This window comes from Eptesicus fuscus, chromosome 2 (assembly GCF_027574615.1).
Source record: "Eptesicus fuscus isolate TK198812 chromosome 2, DD_ASM_mEF_20220401, whole genome shotgun sequence".
Lineage (NCBI taxonomy): Eukaryota > Metazoa > Chordata > Mammalia > Chiroptera > Vespertilionidae > Eptesicus > Eptesicus fuscus.
The window spans coordinates 111,732,288-111,754,937 of record NC_072474.1 but is presented as its reverse complement, the minus strand read 5'-3'; positions in this window follow the sequence as shown (position 1 = coordinate 111,754,937).

Genomic DNA, 22,650 nt, shown 5'->3' with positions numbered 1-22,650 from the left:
AACCTAAGTCAATGTACCTATTCTCCCGGTCCTGAAACATGGGCACTTCTCATAACTGTGCAAAGAGAAGGCAGTTGTTTGCCTGGCCCAAGGTGTACACTGACTCTTTCATGCAAATACATCTTTCTACTCCTGTGGCCAAGTACCTTTCTGTTATTGCCCCATGTTTGTTCAAGTGGTGAGGAAATATGAAATATCACACGTTCTCATTGGAGACCAGACAGTAATCATCAACAGATGGCAGCAGGGGGGCTGAGAGAGCCCCAGAATCCTCCCTGCAGTAGGGCTTGTGCAGGCCAAGGCCACTCAGTGGTCACAGACCTGGGTAGGTAAGGTGAGGTTACCTATCAGTTCATCTCCCCACGTTTCACATTATCTTATCCTCTCCTAGATTAAGCAACATTTTAAGCAACTAATTCTAGATTCCCCCAGAAGTGGCTGAGGATCTACCTGTGCTGGGGCCCTGCAGCCATCCCCCAGGGAGGGGAGGCACGATCCAGAGGATGCTGAGTGCCTCAGGAGATGCACAGAACATGACCTGCACCTGGATATATGTCAATTCAGCAAGTACATATTGAAAGGCTGCTTTGTTCTATGCGAGACAATTACTTACAATATGATGTACTATTGCAGCCGTTGTTTAAAAATTGCCATGATTCGACCTGGCCGGTGTGCTAAGTGGTTAGAGCAGTGGTTCTCAACCTTTCTAATGCCCCAACCCTTTAATACAGCTCCTCATGTTGTGGTGACCCCCAACCATAAAATTATTTTCGTTGCTACTTCATAACTGTAATTTTGCTACTGTTATGAATCGTAATGTAAATATCTGTGTTTTCCGATGGTCTTAGGTGACCCTGCTAGCGGTTCTCAACCTGTGGGTTGAAACCCACAGGTTGAGAACCGCTGCTGTAGAGCCTAAGACCATTGGAAAACACAGATATTTACATTACGATTCATAACAGTAGCAAAATTACAGTTATGAAGTAGCAACAAAAATAATTTTATGGTTGGGGGTCACCACAACATGAGGAGCTGTATTAAAGGGTCACGGCATTAGAAAGGTGGAGAACCACTGGGTTAGAGCATCTGCCTATGCACCAAAGGGTCATAGGTTTGATTCCCAATCATGGGTACATACCTGGGTTGCAGGTTTGATGCTTGGACCTAGTCAGGGTGCGTGTAGGAGGCAACCAATGTGTCTCTCTGACATCAATTTTTCTCTCTCTTTTGACTCTCTCTCTCTCCCACTTTCCCTTTGACTCCCTCTAAAAAAATCAATGGGAAAATATCCTTGGTGAGGATTAACCAAAAAAAAAATTGTCATGATTAACTGTATCTGGAGCAGAAGTTGTGGAAGTAAAGGAAGCTATGTCAAGAAAGGCTTCAAGGAGCAATGACATCAACTCTGGGCTCCTACATAAGAATACATTCATTCCACAAATGTGACAGGAGAGGGGCATTTAGCACTGAAGGAGACAGACAGGATCTCTGCCTAAAGAAACTTCTATCTGCAGGGAATCAGAAGAAAACAAGAGGGATTTTCCCAGCAAACTAGGAGGCAAGGCCATTCCTGAAGGGGATGGGAGGGATGGCGTGCAAAGGCACAGAAGCATGGAAGAGTCAGGCATATGGAAGAGTGGGGACTGCTTGCTGGGTAAAGCCAGCAGCCCTTTCTTTTGTCCATGCATTTATTAAGCCATATGCCAAGGTGCAGGCGCTGCAAGGCAGGGTTGGAAAAGCCTGGTGGGATCAGCCTTCATGCAGTTTATGATGAACATTGAGGACAATATTCAGTACTGAAGGTCTTCTTTACATTTCATAGAAAGGAAGGCCTTATTAAGAAGTTGGGTGATTACATCATTAACAGAACAATTTTGATATTTTTCTTTTAGATGACTGAGACCTTCCAGACAAGTAGAAGAGGCAGAGTGGCATAGATGAAGGATTTTATGGAAATCCCACCATGGCTTAAAATCACTGCCAGAAAAGAATGAAAAATAGAGAGAGAGAGAGACTTCCCACATGGTCCTCACATCAAAATCTGTGCAAAATTTTGAAACAAACAGAAAATAATGTGCTATCCACCCAGCTCAAACACACCTTAAAATATATTTCATTTGCTACTGTAAAGGAAAGCATTATAGATAGAATTGAAACTCTCTTTATGGTCTTTCCTCAGCCTCTTATCCTCTAACCACTATCCTGATGTTGATCTTGGTCCTTCTTATCCTTTAAAATTTTTATACAAATAAGGTATGCATTTATTCATTTTAAAGTAGCATTGTTTTCCACAGTTTGTAAAATTTTAAAGAATATTGTCACATTGTATATTTCATCCTGCAACTGACTTTTATATATTTAAAATTAATCTTTCAGCCCTACTCAGTTTGCCTCAGTGGAGAGAGCATCAGCCTGCAGACTGAAGAGTCCCAGGTTCTGGTCAAGGGCACGTACCTCAGTTGCAGGATCCATCCTCAGCCTTGGTCAGGGCACATAGGGGTGTGCGGAGGGGGCGGGGGGAGCAACCAATCAATGTTTGGTTTGACTCTCTCACATCAATGTTTCTCTCTCTGTGTCTTTCCCCCTCCCTTCCACTCTCTCTAAAAGTCAATGGAAAAATATCTTCTGATGAGGATTAACAAATTTTTTTAATAAGCTAAATAAAAATTAAATCAATCTTTCAGGTTTTTAATGTTATTCAATACAACAAGTCCTATATATTTTTTATGTTTTCTATTTATCATTTGTATTAGGATCCTCCAGAGAAACAGAACCAATAGGAAACCCTATATAATAATAGGCTAATATGCAAATCGACCAAATGGCAGAACAACTGGTGGAACTACCAGTTGCGATGATGCACACTGACCACCAGGGGGCAGACACTTAATGCAGGAACTACCCTCAGCCCACAGGCCCCAGGCCAGCCAAGGTGGGTACCAGCGGGGGTCACCCCACAGATCCGCCCTGATCGCCAGCCAGGCCTAGGGACCCTACCTGTGCATGAATTTTGTGCACTGGGCCTCTAGTATATAAAGAAAGATATATACAAGAGGAGACTTATTATAGGAATTGGCTTACATGATGACAGAGTCCCAAGATCTGCCATCTGCAAACTGGAGAACCAGGAAAGCTGGTAGTGAAATTCAGTCCATGTTTGAAGGCCTGAGACCTGGGGAGCTGATGGTGAAAATCCTGATCTGGGTCTCAAGGCCAAGAACCAGGAGCACCCCTGTCCCAGGAGAGGAGATAATGAACGTCTCAACCTAAGCAGAGAGAGACTTGGCCCTTCCTCCACCTTTTTGTTCCATTCCAGCTCTCAGTGGTTTGGTATTGCCCACCCACACTGGGCACAGCCTTCTGCTTTACTCAGTTTACCAATTCAAATGTTAATTGCTTCTGGAAACACCCTCACAGACACACTCAGAAATAATGTTTTGCCAGTGAACTGGGCATACCTTACCTCAGTCAAGCTGACACATAAATTTAACTATCACACCATTCTATTCTTTACTTCTTTTTTGTTCTCAATTTTTGCGTTATCTGATATGTCTATGTGTTTGTTTTTCACTCCTGGTTTTCAATATATAAATTGTGTTTCTATTTCAGTACTTAATATTAACATTTCATAATTTCTAACAAGTCTAAAATTATTTACTATTTTTGTCCTTCCATAAACAAGTCAAGGACTTCATCATGTTTAAATATGTCCTTTCAAAGCCTAGTACCAATCTTCCTTTTTATATTATCTAGACATTTAAATCTGTATTTTTATTTTTAAGTTATTTTCATCTTTATACACTAAGATACTTTGTTAATTTCTGTGTTCACTATTTTTAGTTGTATCTATTCCTTAGCTTTCTTCATTTGCTAAGTACATCCTTCACTGGCTCTTTTAATAAGAACTATTGATGGTAAAGTCTCTTAATCTTTGTCTGATTTTTTTTCTTTAAGCCTCATTTTTTAAATGATAGTTTACTTGGGTATAAAATTATAAAGTGGCAGTTATTTTCTCTCATTTCCTATGGCTACTATTCTGATAAGGAGAAATTACTATTAGTGTATTTGTCATTCTTTCATTAATTTACCTCTTCTCTCTGTTACCTTTAAGATTGGTCTTTTTAAACTTACTGTTCTAGAATTTTAGTATCATAGTCTAGAGATTTCTTTTTATTTATCCTACTTATTTCTCCTGTCTTTTCTTTCACTCTGGGTGATTCATAGCCATTAAATCTTCAAAAATATCTTCTCCACACTTCTCATAATTTTTATCTCTTTATAGCTCCTTCTATATTTTAGACAAATTACTTAGTACTATCTTCCAATTTATTGTCTTTCAGCCTTGTCCTGTCTAGAGTTTAGTCCATCTATTGAATGTTTTATATCTATAATTATATTTTTATTTTCCAACTTATTTTTAAAATATTGTATGTGCGTTTTTGTTGATTTTATAGAGAGATGAAGGGAGAGAGAGGGAGAGAGAAACTTCAATGTAAGAGAGAAACATTGATTAGCTTTCTCCCATACACACCCCAACTGGGGATTGAACCCACAACCTGGGTGTGTGCCCTGCACAAGAATTGAACTTGTGACCTTTTGGTGCACAGGACAACACTCAACCAACTGAACCACACTGGCCAGGGCTAAAATATTTTTAATGTACATATGTTCTTGGTTCACTAATAGCCTGTTTTGATTCATGATATTTTCCTTTATCTGTTCCTGCTCTCATCCCTCAAATATTTTTGCAAGTCTTTTCAGACTGTTTTATTAATTTTATTTCATGTGACATGACACATCCAATCATGGACTTTATTAACTGTCTTTTAATATTTTTATGTTTTACAACTTTGGGTTTTCTCTCTGAGGGTGGGATTCAAAATGTCTGCCTTCATTTACTCCTCCATGTCTAGTTTTTTCTGCCTTCACCTGAGTCCCTAGAGCTCCCAGCCAGAACTAGGTCTTATAATAGAAGCTAGGAGCTCTTACCTTAGAAGCATTCACAGATATAGTCACTGACCCAGGAGATTATTACAGCCAATAATTGAAATGTACACACTTCATACAAACTAAAAAAGAAGCCACTTTTCACAACAGGAGAGAGAACAGAACAGCACCCCAGCACTGCTGAGTGATCATTGCACTATTAGGCAGCTGAGTCCCAGTTACCCCACAGGATTTAGGCTCCAAGCCTCCCGGGGAATCTAGAGACCACCAGGACTCCCTCATAGATCTCAGCTCCCCTTATTCTTTTTTATTTTATGAACCACAGAGATGTGTACCCTTTTTTGAACTGTAGATGATTTTCCCCCTTATTATGCTTTATCTATCATTTCTATGTCTGGGAAGCAGCAGAGTTGAGTAGCCTCAAAGCATACATTTACAATCTCATTTCTGACATCTTACTGATCATTAAAAAAATCAGATGATGGCTCAGCATCACCTCCCTGTCCTAGTCCATAATTATTCATCTGCTCTAGCTCTTCAAGACTCATGTCTCCTCTTTGTCAAGAATTGTTCCATAACAACCTCTTCTTTGCCTCTTCTTTGTCAAGAGTGGTTCCATAACAACCTCTATCATTTCCTCCAACCCTTTATTTGTCCTCACCCTCAACAGACTGAGAGCTTCTTCAGAGCAGAGGTTGGATTGGTTACATCTCTCATCTCCTTTAAATTTCATTATGAATGCTTGACCAATATTTAGTGAATGAGCAATCAATGAATGCACATTTCTCTGAGTTTTAGAAAGCCTACATACACAGAGTCTTTCTTATTTTGATTTTTCTAAAATCTATCAGCAAGGCTGAAAGCAAAATGTGAAACTAAAACAGCTTTTTTCTTAAAGGCATCCCAAACGCCTAAACTACTCAGATGTCCTGAAAACAGGTAGGGATTTTGCAGTCTTCCAGCTCCCTGAAATCCAAAGCAGTTTGTTCTTCTTGCCATTTTGAAACATAAATAGGATTTGTGGATAAATTATGCAAACTTTCCTTGGAAAATAAAAAGATTTCTAAAAAAACCCACAGGCAAACTTCTGAAAAGCCAAAATCAACTAGCTTCATTTTACATGCAGAACTTTCTACACCTCACTGTAAAATAATGTGGATGATTAAATCCACTAAACCTTAAGAAAATCAACATACCACACTCCACCAAGGAATATTACACATGCATGTATATGTGTATACAGCTGTATACGTCGACAACATGTGAACAGAATAGCATCGTCATGCAACTGAAGAAATAAATAAATGAATGAGAGAATTTAAGCAGCAATTATTTTTAGATAACTGGCACTTAGACTCTAAAAGTAGAAATAACTTAGATGTTTCCCAACCCAACTTGCTCCCAAGACCCCGTGATTTTGCAATGCTAGCCTTGGAATGGCCTCTCCTATCTTAATGAACTGGATACATCTCAACTTAAATCCCACCTCCGCTGTCTGGGCAGCCTCTGACTTCTGGCATACCCTCATTGCCCACCTCCATCAGGACAAGTATTGGGGTTTTTTTCTTCACATGTCTGCCCTCCATCACCCTATGGGCTATCAACAGCCAAGGATCAAGGATGTTTGCATCTCTGAATCACAGTCTAGCCCAGGGCCTGATACATGACAGGCATGAGACACATTTTTGTTGAATGAATGAATGAATGAAACCAATGGATAGAACCACTCTGCAATATATTTTCAAACAAAGTGACAAATAGTTTCTGCTCTATCAAGGGAGTCCCCTGCTTAAACACAATCTCAAAGGGATCCAGCCAAAGCCCTGCTGACTTGCAGTGTGGTAAGTCCTTCTAAAATTAAAATCGGCACCCATCCCCTTAAAAAATCTCAGCCATTTTACACGAGCAAATAAACACTCAAATGACATGTTTTTCTATTAAAAACTCATGGGCCTTAAATTTCTTTTTAATCACAGGCTTTAGTATTATTACACGTGTTCCATTAACAGGCATATCCAATGAATTCCCTTTCATAAACACTAGTATGTTCAGTGCAAACCAGCCAGGTGATTAATTTATAATTCTTGACACATTAGGGAGGTGTGTTGGAGGTAAGAAGTAGCGAGCAAGTCCTAGGATGGACTGCCTCTTATGCCAACACCATGGACACACACAGAGAAAGGCACATGCAAACAGCTGAGCCCACAGACACACACACACACATGAGCACACACACGCACACGCACACGCCACCCATGAACACCCACTGTGCTGAACTGGCATTGGATCCAAACTTGACAACCAATGCCTGCAGGCAAATAGCTGAGCCTAAATTGTTGCAGGTTCCTTTTCCCATAAAAATAATAATAACGAATAAAAATCGTTGGAGGTTGGCCAGAGCCTAATGCAGCATGATTTCTAAATTCAGCATCCTCCATCCCCACCCACATGCTCCCCACTCGCTGAACCACCTCCCTCATGCCTTTCTAGGCAGGTTACTCCATCCAGAATAAAAGGTCATTCAATATCTGCTTCAGGCCCCAACTCCTCATGCTTCCTCCCTAAACCTCAGGGATGAAGATGCACTCCACAGGGAGGAAAAGAACTTCAGACTGGAATGGAGCGGCCACTAACATGCTGTGTGCTATGTGATTTTAGGAGAGTCAGTTCCCCATTCTGTGCCCCATGAGTAAATTTACAAATGAGCAAGTGAGTTTGGCTGTGTTGATTCCTTTTCCTTCTCATTTAAATATATATATTTATATATATAGATATATATATATATATATGCTTTTATTGATTTTAGAGAGAGGGGTAGGGAGATGGGGAGAAAGATAGAAGCATCAATGAGAGAAAGACCAATTGGCTGCCTCTTGCATGCCTTCCACTGGGGATCAAGTCCAAAACCCTGCATGTGCCCCAACCAGGAATCAAACTGGTGACCTCTTGGTTCATAGGTTGGTCGATGCTCAACCACTGTGCCACACCACCGAGGCTCTTTCTCATTTTTTATGTAGCATTTTAGAGCACAGATTCTGAAGCCAGACTGATGGAGTTCAACTCCTAGTCCCTCATTATTCTGTGAAATAGTGATGATGATCATAATATGATATATTCTATGTAAAGTGTTTACAAGAGGACCTGGCAAGCCTTCCGAATAGCTGGTGTTATAACAATTTTAAAAATTATTTCTGAAGTTCATGCTATTAACACTTTCTACCTTGTTTCTGTATTTCAGAATAAGAGAACAATAAACAAAAGGCAAAAAAATTAACATTCCTGGTCACACGAGGGGACAGTCATTCTGCCTAATCCCTAAAATCTGTGACTCTTGGACTCTTGGTGCCACGGGGAGGACTGAGGACAGGAACGGGAGAGCCGCTGTTGGGGATAAGTGTGCTGGCAAAGCTAGGGGAACGCACACAGAGCTTTGGCCACACTGCTCCTGGCAGCATCCAGCCCTCTTCATCTCTCAATTTCATGGTCACCAAAAATCACACATAAAAAGCCCAGTGACTAAATGAATATGGAAACTGAACTGCTTTAAACAACCCCGAGATGTGGTCAGTCTGGGTCACTGTCCAGCCGTGCTGTGGCCTCCTTGCAGGATGGAGAGCTGGTCTCGGCAGCCTTTGCCGGGGCACGGAGAGGGGATGAAAACTTTATTTCAACCTCCTGAGCTATCGATGAGAAACCTTCATAGGACCTAAGTCCAGGCCAGAAAAACAAACACAGTTCACATTACTCAGTCTTCCAATATCCTCGTTCATAGGAGGTTTCCTCCTGAATGAGTCACTGGAAACTGCTCTTTAAAAAGCAGGTATTTATTTTTCTTTTATAAAAGTTTGAATACATTGCTTAATAATAACAAGGGAAAAAATAACAGTGATGTAAACTAAGGTGAGAGGCCTGGGCCAAAGGAAGGTTATCCTGGATCTGTGCGTTCAACTCCTCTGTATTCCTCCTCCTACCCATGCACTCACCGTACTAGGAGCCCAGAATGTCCCCCCAGGAGCTATGTCCTGAGAAATCTCTTTCTGCTCTGGGCCTCTACCTCCAGGTGCTCAGTGAGAACCTTAGATCCATTTTGCCTTCTCTTCAATGGTTTCAAGCTCTCATCCACCAGCTCCCACCCTCCGCTGGTCTAAGGTTTTCCTGTGACATGCTTCACACCTTGAACATCCAGGTTTGCATATGCCTTCATCAGAATGGCCAAGTGGTGCCCAGCAGGTGTCCCCAGAAGCAGGTAGATGAGCCATAGCTCAGTCAAGGTGGAATAAAAAGGAGGGCTGAGAGGATGCCTGGTGGGCGCAAGGCATGCTGTGACACCACCCCTTTTAAACTACAGCTCACCGGTAGGACTGTAGCACAGTGAACCCTAACCTGAATCATGGGCTCTGGTAATAATACTCGATCAGTATCAGTGCATCAGTTGGAACACATGTACACACTGATGTAAAAAGTTAATAATAGGGGAGACTGCACGGGGGAAGAAATGGTACGTGGGAACTACCTGTACTTTCTGCTCAGTTTATCTGTAAGCTTAAATCTTCCCTAAAAATAGTTAATCAATTTTTAAAAATATCACTTTCCCCATCTCTGGTGCATCCAACAAGGTATCTCGCCTTAGCCGGCTGGTGCTGTTGCAATAAATCACCATTTACTGGGGGGCTTACCCAACATTTATTTCTCAAAGTCTGGAGAATGAGTCCAAATTCAAGATGCAGTTCGGTTAGGGTCTAGTGCATGCCCTCTGCTAACTATTTTTTTTTTTACCCTCACGTGGCTTGCTCTTTGGTCTCTTCTTTTACAGGCATGAATCCCATTTATGAGGGCTCCACCCTCATGGCCTAATTATCTTTCAAAAACCCTACCTCCTCTACTGTCATATGGAGGGTTAAATTTCAACATGTGAATGGGGGGCACACAAACATTTAGTTCATAACAATATCTTGTCCACAATGCTTATTGCTGTTCCATGTCACTCAGAACTATCTGATATAGCATTATTATACCTATATTTATGTTTATTGTTGGTCCCCACCTATTTCTGACATTAAAATGCAGAGTTTATGAATTTTTCAGTTTACTGATATATTCCCCAGCTATGCCACATATATAATTGACACTCAATAAGTATTTTTTAAATTAATGAATGAATGAGTGAAGTTGGCATGCAATTAAGTGGAGGAGAACCCAATGAGGGTGGGAAATAACCCTTAGACAAAGAAAGGGGATAGGAAAGGTTTAAACTGGTGACTACTCTTCCCCAAAAGCTAATCAAGTCTCCCTTTCCACTCTCCACACCCATGAAATCAGCAAGAAGTTGACAGGAAATACCAGTCACCTAAAGCCAACTGAGCAGCCAAAGTCAATGGCAAGAAGCACGAATTTTCAAAAGTGGGCAACCTGGGCAAATTTTAGCCATGTTCCCAGTTGAGCATCTGGCAATAGCCCAGAGATGGTGGTTCCTCCCTCCCCGGGGTTCCCTGAAACCAGAGTACACAGGGAAGGTCAGCCTGCTGGCAGTGCCGCTGGTGAGAGGAAGCAGAGAATAAGAGGTGACACATCAAGGGCTTACATGTGGAAGGCAGTGCTCTGAGCACTCCACATGAGCTGACTCATGCAGTCATCACAGCATCCTTGGGAGAGAGAGGACTGTTATCGCTGCTATAGCAGCCACAATGTCAGGAGTTCGCCCCACCAATGCATGACCCTCAAACACTCAGAAAGATCAGGTTTCCCACCACCGCTCCCTTTCATTTAGAAAAGGATCTGGATTCTGGCTTATGGAATGTAGGTAAAAAAGGATGCACCTGCCTTCAGGTGTGGTTCCTCTACCCGCAGAATTCACAACCTTCCACACTCTCCTTCATCAGACAGAGAAGTGTGTCTAGCCACTGAGAGTGCTCTGTTTCAGCAGCTGGCTTCCATTACCCTGGCTAATAGACCCATTTTACAGAGAGAAAGCTGAGGCACAGTTATAGGAACTTGTCCTTGTTGGTACTGGAGCTGGCATTTGGACTCAGGAAGTCGGTCTAAACCCATGAGCTTAATCCACTATAAGTGTGGGCTCTGGGGTGGCCAAAGTCTCTTCATTCAGTGACATTCTCTGATACCAGGGAAGTCACAAAGCCAACGTCAGGAAAAGCAACTTCCAAGAACTGTGGGCAGGCAGAGCGAACAGGTTTTCTAGAACGAGGCCTCCCAGGCATTTTGTGTCGATACACAAGGTATATACTTAATTTTGATACAGATGGAATGTGGCATTTTTTGTTCATTAAATGCCTCGATATAAATTTATGGTAAGAATGCTTGTCTTGTATTTCATATAGTCCCAGGAGTACTAGGAAAGGGGATTAAGCCACCCAGCAACACTGCATGTAACTAATTAACTGGCAGATTTCACAAATGCTTGCCACATTATGGTATTATACACAGAAGAAAGGAAGGTGGTAGCAGTGGACAGAGGAAAAAGTCTATGGAAAAACGGAAGTTAACATTGGTTCATACTCATTCTGTCCCAAGCAGCTGGGAAGGAGAGTCTACAGACTTAGCTTCAGTCCATCATTCTGACACCACTGGGAAACGGGCATTAAAATCCTCCTCTGCGGAGATCACTTTTAGGTGACCATTCCTATGGGACACAAATATCTTTACATTTTTTTCCTCTTCACAGAGGTGTCTCCACATATGTCTTCTCCTTGTCACCAATTATTTAAACAATTTAAACATGTTCCTTCCAAGTATCTGACTATCAAGCCAAACCATTGGCCATACCCATGCCTTGGTACATGATCACGCATCTGGCCATCTCTCCTTCCAAACAAGGTGAACCAGCAGGTGAACTGCTCAAAGTTCTGCCCACAGGGACATTCGCCACTCTCAGGAATGTCCCAGAACGGGGCTGTAGTGCTGTAGTTGTCCATGTTCAGGTGCCTGCATCTCACATTCAACCTCTTCCTGTCAGCTGATCAGAGGGAATCCCTGTGAGGCCACAGGTACAGGCAGGAAGGAAGGAAGCAGGGTAGGAGGAGTGGGCACCAGCAGCATCTGGGCCACTGCTTTCAGGGCCTGCTCAGGTCCAGTCATATCTGTACCACTTTCATTTGATGATGGAGTGTTGGCTAGGCACACACAAATTTATGGCTTAGTGAGGCAGATGGCACCCAAATCATGATTGGCAGCTCAGGTTGAATAGTAATTTGGTGGTTCATGGTTAAGCTTTCAGTCTCTACTAAGGCTCAGTTGCAAGCCAATAGCTATTTCTCAAAAAGAGAGTAGTTATCTGCAGGGGTTTGCTCCAAAATTATAAGGGCCTGTGCTGCAATTCCCCAATAAGGGATGCCAAAGGCTCTGGACAGCATCCCTATCTGCCATTGTTGGAACTGCTGAATTATATGGGCCAAGAAGCCTGGATCTGTGCAGAGCCTTCTCTATTCTGGGCCCTACTCAAAACCAGCAGCTTTTCAAGTCACTTGGTAAATGGACCAAGTAACATACCCAAATGAGGCATATGCTGCCTCCGAAATTCAAAGAGACTTGAATTTGTGCCTCTTTTCCAGTTGTCAGATGGTGGGTCAGATGCAAGAACTTATCTTTTACCTTAGAGGGATATCTTGACATGCCTCACACCACCAGATCTCTAGAAATTCTGCTAAGATAGAAGGCCCCAGAATTTTTGTCAGATTCATTTCCCACTCTAGCATGCAAATGTCTTAGCAACAAGTCTAGAATAATCGCTATTTCTTGCTCCCTGGGTCCAATCAGTACAGCAGCATCAATGCAATAAGCCACTGCGGTACCTTGTGGAAGGGAATGGCGATCAAGAGGCCCGTGAACCAAATGCTGGCACAGAGCTGGAAAGATAATATATCCCTGTGGTAGGACAGTGAAGTTGTGTGGCTGGCCCTGATAGCCGAAATTCAAACTGCTTCTGGTGGTCTTTATGAACAGGTATTGAGAAGAAAGCATTTCCCAGTTAATAACTGTGTACCAGACATCAGGGAATGTGTTAATTTGCTCAAGAAATGAAACCACATCTGGCACAGCAGCTGCAATTGCCGTCACCACCTGGTTAAGTTTACGATAATCCGCTGTCATTCTCCAAGATCCATCTGTCCTCCGCACAGGACAAGCAGGTGGGTCGAAGGGGGGTCTGGTGAAAATTACCACTCTGCATCTTTCTGATCCTTGTAAGTGGCACTAACCTGTGCAGTCCCTACAGGAATTCAGTATTGCTTTAGGTTTACTATCTTCCTGGGTAGAGGCAGTTTTAATACCTTCCACTTCCCACCATAGCAGCCTTCATTCCATAGGTCAGGAAGGCAATGTGGGGTTCCAATTCCGTCAGCTGCTGAGTATATCTATCCCGATGGTGCACTCAGAACTGGGGAGGGAACCAAAGGCCCCACTGTGAGATGGCCCTGAGCTAAAACTCCATTGACCACCTGACCTCCATAAGCCCTTCTCTGACTGGTGGACCCAGTGACGTTTGGGTCTCTTGGAATTAAGACTTCATTCAAAGCCAGTGTTCAGTAGCTCCTGGACGTTCTGATTATTCCCTCTTCCCTGAGGTACAGTTACTCTGGTCAAAGGTCACAGCCTTTGGGGAAGACTGAGAGAAAGTTTAATAGTATAAATGTTGGCAGTGTACTGGGGTCCTTCCTCAAGGGGATCCAGTCTCCCCTTCATTTGAGGGGTCCTGGGTCTATAAACTAGTTCAAGGCTGTGACTTTCTGTTTTTATGATTCATGTTCAACTTTTTTCACTTGACCTAGAACTTTTTTGCTTCTATAGATCAAATAAGAATTTAGTAGGCTTCCTTTCTCTTTCATTTCTAGAAGCACCATGATCGACTACCCAATGCCATTGGTCTGCACAAGTCAGAGTAATCTGATTGCTGGGTTGACTCTGCTGTCCATTATGGAAACCACATATACCTCACCTTTGGTAGTTAAGTGCCACCACTAGACCCCCAATGCCCTGGGATGCAGTCACTCCCATTGCATTTACATGTCTCAGTTCAGTGACTGCAGTCCCTGTTATAAGTTCTGGCCTACACAGGAGAGCAATCACAGAGCTCTTTGATGATGCCAGGGCTCCCCTCACAAATTTATTTCTCAAAGTCAACGCTATGTCTTCTGGATCCTCCTAGTAACAGTTTCAATCTCCCTAAGCCTCTGAATCCTTCCACCTACATTAAAACCAGTAAGTTCAGTATTTCTAACTTGCCCACTGTGGGTCACCTTTTTCAAGTCTACATTTCAACCACCCAACCAACCAAACTCTTGGAGCCCTTTCTAACTCCCCATGCTACACATTAAGTACATAATCTCTGCTCAGTAAGCCCATACCACTAAATTTAGTCTAATCCAACTGTATATTCTTTCCATCATTATCCCATCCCTTAATATCCATTCCCACAAACATTAGGTCTGCATAAATCAGAAAACTCAAGTCATTGTTTATAAGTACATCATACCACCTTATGGGTAATACTTTGCACTTCATCTTTAGATCTAAAAGCAAAAAGGGGGAGTGGGGTGGGTGCTAAGGAGAACAGCCCAGGGGAGGCATTAAGTTTTTTTCAAGCAATGAAGGGTTGATCCCCTCAGGTGAAGATGGACAGGCCTCTCCCACAGAAAATAGGAAGGGCACTTCCACTGGAAAAAAAAAAAAAAAAAAAGCTCATCAGAAATTAAAAGCTTACTATCCCCAGCTTCATCAGGCTCTTCCCACACATCCTCATCATAGCTTTCAGTATCCCAGTCTTTTCCATGTCCTCAATTTCAAAGTAGACACTCTGCCCTGGCCAGTGTGACTCATGGTTGAGCACCCAACCATGAACCAAGAGGCCCCAGGTTCTATTCCCAGTCAGGGCATATGCTCCAGTTGTAGACTTGATCCCCAGTAGGGGGCATGCAGGAGGCAGCTGATCAATGTTTCTATCTATTCCTCTCCCTTCCTCTCTCTGAAAAGCAATGAAAACATATTTTTTTAAAATAAAATAAATAAAATAAAAGTAGCCCAGCCAGTGTGGCTCAGGGGTTGAGCATTGACCTATGAACCAGGAGGTCACAGTTCGATTCCTGGTCAGGGTACATGCCCGGGTTGCAGGCTCGATCCCCAGTGTGGGGCATGCAGGAGGCAGTCGATCAGTGATTCTCTCTCATGATTGATTTTCTCTCCCTCTCTGAAATCAATAAAAATATATTAAAATAAAAAGTAGACACCCATTGAGGCTGATAAATCAACTTTCATTTTAATTCAGTCTATTGCAGAATGATATTCTGTATTTATTTTTCACAAATCTCAGCCCACACACAGAAGCTCTTGGGTTACTCATGCAGCACTAGAGCTGGGAATCCGAATCCCTGGCGTCATCCTTTTCTTTCATCACTTTGTCCAGCAACATTAGGGGCAACCAGCCAACTCCACTGTATTCATTAGTTTTCTAAAAATGTTTGAAAGTATCACATACACAGTCACCCACATCCCTGCTTTTTATGAGCAGGTGATTAGGAGTCTGCACTACAGATATTTTGCGTATCTCTATCGCAGATCCTGCCAGGGACTCTCAGTACTCTTTACTACTGGAAATAGTCATTAGCATCTTTAATCTAATCAAATTAAAGAGCCAAGTTCAGAAACCACAGAACCAATTCAGAAAACTCGTCCTTTACATTCTGCTCTTTGAACTGCTCTTAGTACCCAAATCTGTATTAGTCAGGGTTCTCCAGAGATTTATCATAAAAAAATTGATCCATATGGTCATGGAGGCTGAGAAGCCCAGACCCAGGAGAGCTGATGATATATTTTCAGTACAAGTCAGAAGGTCTGAGAACCAGGAGAGAAAATGGTGTAAGTTCCAGTCCAGGGCCAAGTCCTAAGGCAGGAAAACATTGATGTCCCAGGTCAAAGACAGTGAGAGAGAGAGAGAGAGAGAGAGAGAGAGAGAATGCTACCTGCTACCTCATTCCACCTTTTGTTCTATTCTGGCTTTCAGTGGATTGGGTGAGACCTCACATACACTGAGGGTAGTTTGTTTCCCTCATTCCACCAATTCAAATGTTAATTTATCCAGAAACCCCTTCACAGACACAACCAGAACAATGTTTAACCAAAAATCTGGACACCCCGTGACTCGGTCAAGTTGAGACATAGAAATAACCATCTCAATGCCCAACAAATAGCAGAATGTCAAGAAATAAATGCATTTGGTGAAAGCATCTGTCCCACTTTATACCCAGCCCTTTGCTCTTATATTCAGTATCTACTCAGGAAAACCTCTGGTTCCCAATGTCACCTCCCCATGGTTTCAAATTTCCTTCCAGAACACTTAAGATTTCATCATACATACAAGAAAGTGACACTGATAGGTTCTGCAACTTTAAGCAAAACAGCATATAATGAAACCAATTTTACCATAGGCTAATTGATACAGAGTTAAGTTCCTAGGCATCTCGTCAACATTATAACAGCATGATTTTAAATGAAATGATGTTATTTGAGGACCTGGTGTGCTATGGTTTTGTAACCATAACAAAACCACAACTTAGGGAGTGCTTGCTATATACTATATTAAAAGGTTTACTAGTTTATTATCTCATTTATTCTTCTGACAAACCAGGGCAGAGCCCCTGATCCTCAAGTTTAGCTGACTTCTCTGAGGGATGTGGGGAGGAGGGCAGCCCCACTTCAGATACTGGCTCCTACCCTTTCTCAGTGTGGATAAATTGGCAAAGTGGAGGGAGCCTCTGTGTCCTAACCTGGAAAATGGGGGGAAGGGGTAATAAGTGGGAACAAATGAGATAATTCAACATATGCTTTATCACATACTTGCTGTAGTGTGGGGTACGACCCCAGGTTGCAAGCATACAGTGGTGCCCAGCACAAATGCGAGCCCTGGCCTCCTGGAGCTTATACCCCAGTAGGAAACGCATGTAAACTATTTGTACTGTGAGCATGAAATCAGTGTCCAATAAATGTCGCCTATTGAAGGAAAGTCAAGGAATCAGCAAAGGAAAATTACTTGTTTCCGCTCCTGTTCCTTCCCCCAGTCTTGATCTCTTCCTGCTATTGACCGCAGCCAGAATCACTGTAGGTGCCTTTTTTCTTTTTAAATCCTCATGCAAGGATATTTTTCCATTGATTTTTAGAGAGAGTGGAAGGAGGGGGAGAGACAGAGAAAGAGGAACATCAATGTGAGAGAAACATATGGATTAGTTGCCTCCCACACAAGCCTCATCCAGGGCCAGGGATCAAGCCTGAAACCAAGGTCCTTGGAATCGAACCTGGGACCCTTCAGTCCACAGGCCCGATGCTCTATCCACTGAGCCAAAGTGGCTATGGCTAGATTCCATTTAGGACAATGAGAAGATTATAAAGGCAGAGGCCAATAGACTGAGCACATAAATCTCTCTTTCAAATTTGTATTTGAGTTAGAAACCCTAGACCCTTCCTTCCCCACCTCCAACACACAGATTAATAACTAATTCCCCCAAAGGAAGTGTGTCTATGAGAGACCACTGCAGCAGGTTAGCCAGTATATCTGTGAGGAGTCAGGCCATAAACATTTGAGGGTTTGTGGACCAAGGGGCAAAATTGAGACACTTAAGTCACAAGAGAGAAAGTTAGATCCAGAAATTTTTTATGGTTAAAATATCATTAAAATTGAGCATTTTTAATTGCATTTGTGTGATGAAAATATAATTCTTTTTTGAGGGATAACATTTGGCATAACTGGGGTTCAACATTGGTGCTCCCTATTATCAAAATCAAGATTGATTACAAACGCTCACCTGTGAATGCTTATCTATAATGACATTTGATGGGTTTCATCTTTGAAAATGTATTCTTCTTTTGATTTATCTTTCCCAACCATTTAAAAATGTAAAAACAAGGTCCTGGCTGGATAGCTGAGTTAGTTAGAGCATCGTACCGATATGCCAAGGTTGCCGGTTCTATCACCATTCAGGGGCACATATAAGAATCATCCAATGAATGCACATATAAGTGGAACAACAAATCAATGTCTCTATCTATCTATCTATCTATCTATCTATCTATCTATCTATCATCTTTCTATTTCTATTTCTCTAAAATCAATAAATTAAAAAACATATATTAAAAATGTAAAAACCACCATTAGCTCATGGACCATGCACACACAGACCAGGGTGGCCCTCACCCCCCTGCAAATTTGTTAGTCTCTGAAATATGACTGCAAGGCCTGTCTTGTTTCAGCCAGATGACTAGATGGTTTTTTTCCTGGATAGAATACAGCCATTTCCACCTTCAGTTCTGGGAGCTGCTCCTTTCTGAGTAACTTTAATAAGCAACTTCAGTAACTCCTTTTCATCTAGAGCAGTGGTTCTCAACCTTTCTAATGCCGCGACCCTTTAATACAGTTCCTCATGTTGTGGTGACCCCCAACCATAACATTATTTTCGTTGCTACTTCATAACTGTAATTTTGCTACTGTTAATGAATAATAATGTAAATATCTGTGTTTTCTGATGGTCTTAGGCGACCCTGCTAGTGGTTCTCAACCTGTGGTTCAGGTTGAGAACCGCTAGCCGGGTCGCCTAAGACCATCAGAAAACACAGATATTTACATTACGATTCATTAATAGTAGCAAAATTACAGTTATGAAGTAGCAACGAAAATAATTTTATGGTTGGGGTCACCACAACATGAGGAACTATATTAAAGGGTCGCAGCATTAGAAAGGTTGAGAACCACTGCTCTAGAGGGAAGGATAGGAGAAAGGAAGGGAGGGAGGGAGGGAGGGAGGGAGGGAGGGAGGGAGGGAGGGAAGGAGGGAGGGAGGGAGGAAGGAAGGAAAGAAGGAAAGAAGGAAGGAAGGAAGGAAGGAAGGAAGGAAGGAAGGAAGGAAAGAAGGAAAGAAAGGAAGAAAGGGAGGAAGGGAGGAAGGGAGGAAGGGAGGAAGGGAGGAAGGGAGGAAAGGAGGAAGCAAAAAATGTCGATTTTTAAAGGCCCTGTGCTAATTTTATAGATATTATTCCATTTAGTCCTAATAACCCTATAAAGATATGTTATTATCCCATTGTACAAATGAAGAAAGCAAAGCTCAGGGAAGTTAAATGGTTGGCCCCACAACATAGAGCAAATGAGTGTCAGAGCCCAGCTCTCCACTCAGGCCAGTTTGACTCAGAAGCCAGGTCCTGTTACCTGCATCCTTAGAACCTGTCAAACCTCCAACCCAAAGGCAAGTGACCGCCTACCCCTGCATTTGTTTGTTCATGTGTTTGTTTTGGAGATTTACATTGATAAGCCTGTTTCTGCAAAAGCCACACCTGGGCTCATCCAAGACTTTCCTGGAAAACCCGGAGAAAAGCACATTTTGGAGCTCACGCAGCGCCCTGGCACCGGGAAGTGTTCGGAAAGAAAGGGCTCTTTGTGGCGGGTGTTGCACCATGGACGTAATCTCATTTTCAGCTAATCAATTCATATACAGTAAAAAGCCTAATGCGATTCCTCATTAGCCAAGGGCCATAAAGAAGCCGGGTCCGAGGCTGCACTAAATCCCAGGATGGCTGGCACCTCCTGCTCAGCTATTATCAAATTGGCTGGCATTAATCATTTTTAATGGCCAATGTGTATTTTTATTTTATTTTATTTTATTTTATTTTATGTTAAAAAGAAAAAATGGTGGGGAGAGTCTAGTTTGATTACTGGTGTAAAAGAAAACAAGCAGGTTTAGTAAAATCTTATTTAAAAACAGGAAAAAAAAAAAAAGTGGGAGAGAACCGGGAGTGGGGGGCAGGGATCCTGAATCACTTGTGTCGGACATTTAGCTGTGACCAGTGAAACACAGCATCCAGAGAGGGCCTTTCAGTGGAGGCCTGCAAGGAGGGGGCGAGAGGGGGGGCTTCAATGGCCCCTTTATTTGGGAGAGATGGATTATTTTAAATAAATTACAGAGCACTTTCCCTGAATAAACAGCGCCTCTGTGGCTGTGGTGAGCTGCGCAGGCTTAATTGCGACACAGAAAATCCTGAATGACTCTTGAGCCCAGGCTGGCTTTTCACTTCACTGATAGGACCTGAGTCTTCAGGTCAGGTTCCAGGCTGCAAAGCAGTGCCATGGAGAAAATAAAGAAAAAGAAAAACAAAAACAGTGAGCCTCATCGAGAATATGTTTATGATATTTCAGAAACCCACAAAGATGGAAGATTCCCAAATCTGCACAAGGCGGCCTCAGAAGGGAGCCCTCTGCGTACCATTTTTATTTGTGTTGACATATTAAGCACCCCCCCACCATGCTCATGGCGTGGAAGCCCATTCAAACATTGCAAAGGTTCCTTAGTCAAAGCAGGAGGACCCTGACCTGCCTTAGCTCCTCCCCCAACACACACACACCTTTCACCATAGACCCTGTTACTATCCTCTTTTCTGGCCAAAAGGTCTACCATGAAAATTGCACCTAAATAGAGATTTTCAAATCCCTTTTTAAGAATTGCAGCACAATCTGACCTTGTTTTAGAAACAGGTTAAGTGATTTATTATGTGAGGACCCGGAGTGACTACAGGCAGGAGTCAGGCGCATGCTGGAAGCAGGAAAGGGCATTTGAGCCCTTCCCAAGGAGCCAGGCCTTGGGCAGACAGCCTGAGTAAAAGATGATGAAGAGCCAATCAAGTCCGGAGAACAGGTACCCTATGTCTTGTGGGAGGCACGGGGTATTGATTTCGACAGCCGGTATTACCAAAGGTAAAATGACTCTCATTTGCTAATATCCCCCAAAGGGAACTGCAGCAAGCAAGCAGCTACCAGTGGCCTTGATGAACAGCAATCAAGAAGAAGAAGAAAAAAAAAAGATGGATATAGTCAAGCCTCACAAAAATCATAGAATCTGGGCTTTCTCTTGAGAATTTCAACACATACTACTTTAATAAGGGACTTACCACCCTCCCCCAAATGTAGCTGTGAAATTCTTCCCCAAAGGTGACACAATTAATTGCATTTGCAGTTAACACAATTAAAGTGCAGCTGAAAGACTGGCTTGCACCTCATAAATCTCAAATGTTAAGAGGGATAATCGAGTTGATATATCGGTGGGTCACACCACCTGAGAAAGTATATTATAAAAGCCCAAGATCGTGGGAAAAGATGAGCAATTAATGGCAGATAACAAGTTGGCCCAGCATCCTTAATGTAGGTGTCACATTATTTTGTGACTTCTTCTTATTTAATTTCTCATAAAATTGTAAAGACTGCTTTAAAGATGTCAAATTTGAACTTGCTATTAACTTGTTCCCCGAAGAGATGTCTGCCAGTACCCCACACCCCATAGGTCCATCATGAGCTCCTAATCTTTCTTCCATAAATCAGTATGAATGAGTAAGTTAATAATGATGCCTATTTTCAAACAGCTTACAAGGATCTAAGAGCATCCCCAGATAGAGAAGGAAGGAATGGCCAGGCAGAAGGAAGAGCATGGAAAAGAACATGAAGATATGTACTTGAATGTTACATTGCGGGGAGCATGGAGAAGTTCAGTAGAGTTGGATTTGAGTTGCATGGTCAGGAAAACGAAACTGAAGAGGCCAGGTCACTACAAGGTCCTTGTGCATCATGACAGTTTAAATGTTACCCCACGGGCCCCAGTGAAGCCAAAAGAACCTTTTGGTGCTCAAAGAGACTGGTGTTGCTATCAAAACTAATATCAAAAACAGAGATGCCAGTTTTGATTTTAAACCTGTTGAGTTGGAGGACACATCAGGTCATCCACGTGGAAATGTTCAGTATGTAGTTAGGGAAGTAACTCTAGTCTGTGGGGAATAGCCAGGTTGGAAGATAAACCTTGATATTGCTTCAAGGGGGACTGGTAAAGGCTTTAGAATGGCTAAGATGGGGGAAAAAGAGACAGAGAAGAAAGAAGAGAATCCTGAACTGAATTGTGTGAGCCCTATACTCAAGGAAAAGGAAGGCAAGCCAGAAAAACCATGGTGTAAGGAGAACCCCACACCAGAGTGGTGGGGGCAGCAGCGGGGTGGGGGGAAAGCCAGGGAGGACAGGAAATCTGCAGAGTCAGGAAAATCAAAGGAGAAAGGCAAGGGCCAACAGAAGTGGCTGAAACAACCTACAGCTGGACAGAGCCTGCAGGATGCTGAGCTTGGCAAAGGGAGAGACTGCAAAAAAGAGAGCACACCAACTAGAAAACACACTCCTCCCCTCAAGAAACTCAGTATTCATCTGGAAAAGCAAGGTTAATCTTTTCAAAATAAAAAGATTAATAAAAGACAAGAATAATAATAAAAGACAAGATATAACTCACTTTACAGTGTGTGGTACCTTTCATAAGAGCTATAGAAAATCTGAGAAGGGCAGGTTTTAATATCAGGAAAGGTTTGCCGATGAATGAGACTGGCCTTCGCCTTCAAGGACAGGAAAGAAATGGCTGGGGGAATGGAATTACAATAGGCCATTCTAGCAGGAGGAAATTCCTGTGTGAAGGCCAAGAGTCAGGAATGAGTGTGGTGTTTGGAGAGGACATCTAGGAGCCCAATCTGTCGGGTAGAGAGTCTGAATTTGGAAAGAGTAGGAAACAAGATAGGATAGGTTGGAATGGACTAGAATAGGAAGGACCTTGAAAGTCAGGTAGAGAAAGCTGTGTTTGTGGACCCAACCTTCAGTAGGAGCAGACAGAGGAGCGCATACCTTTAGTTCCATCCAGC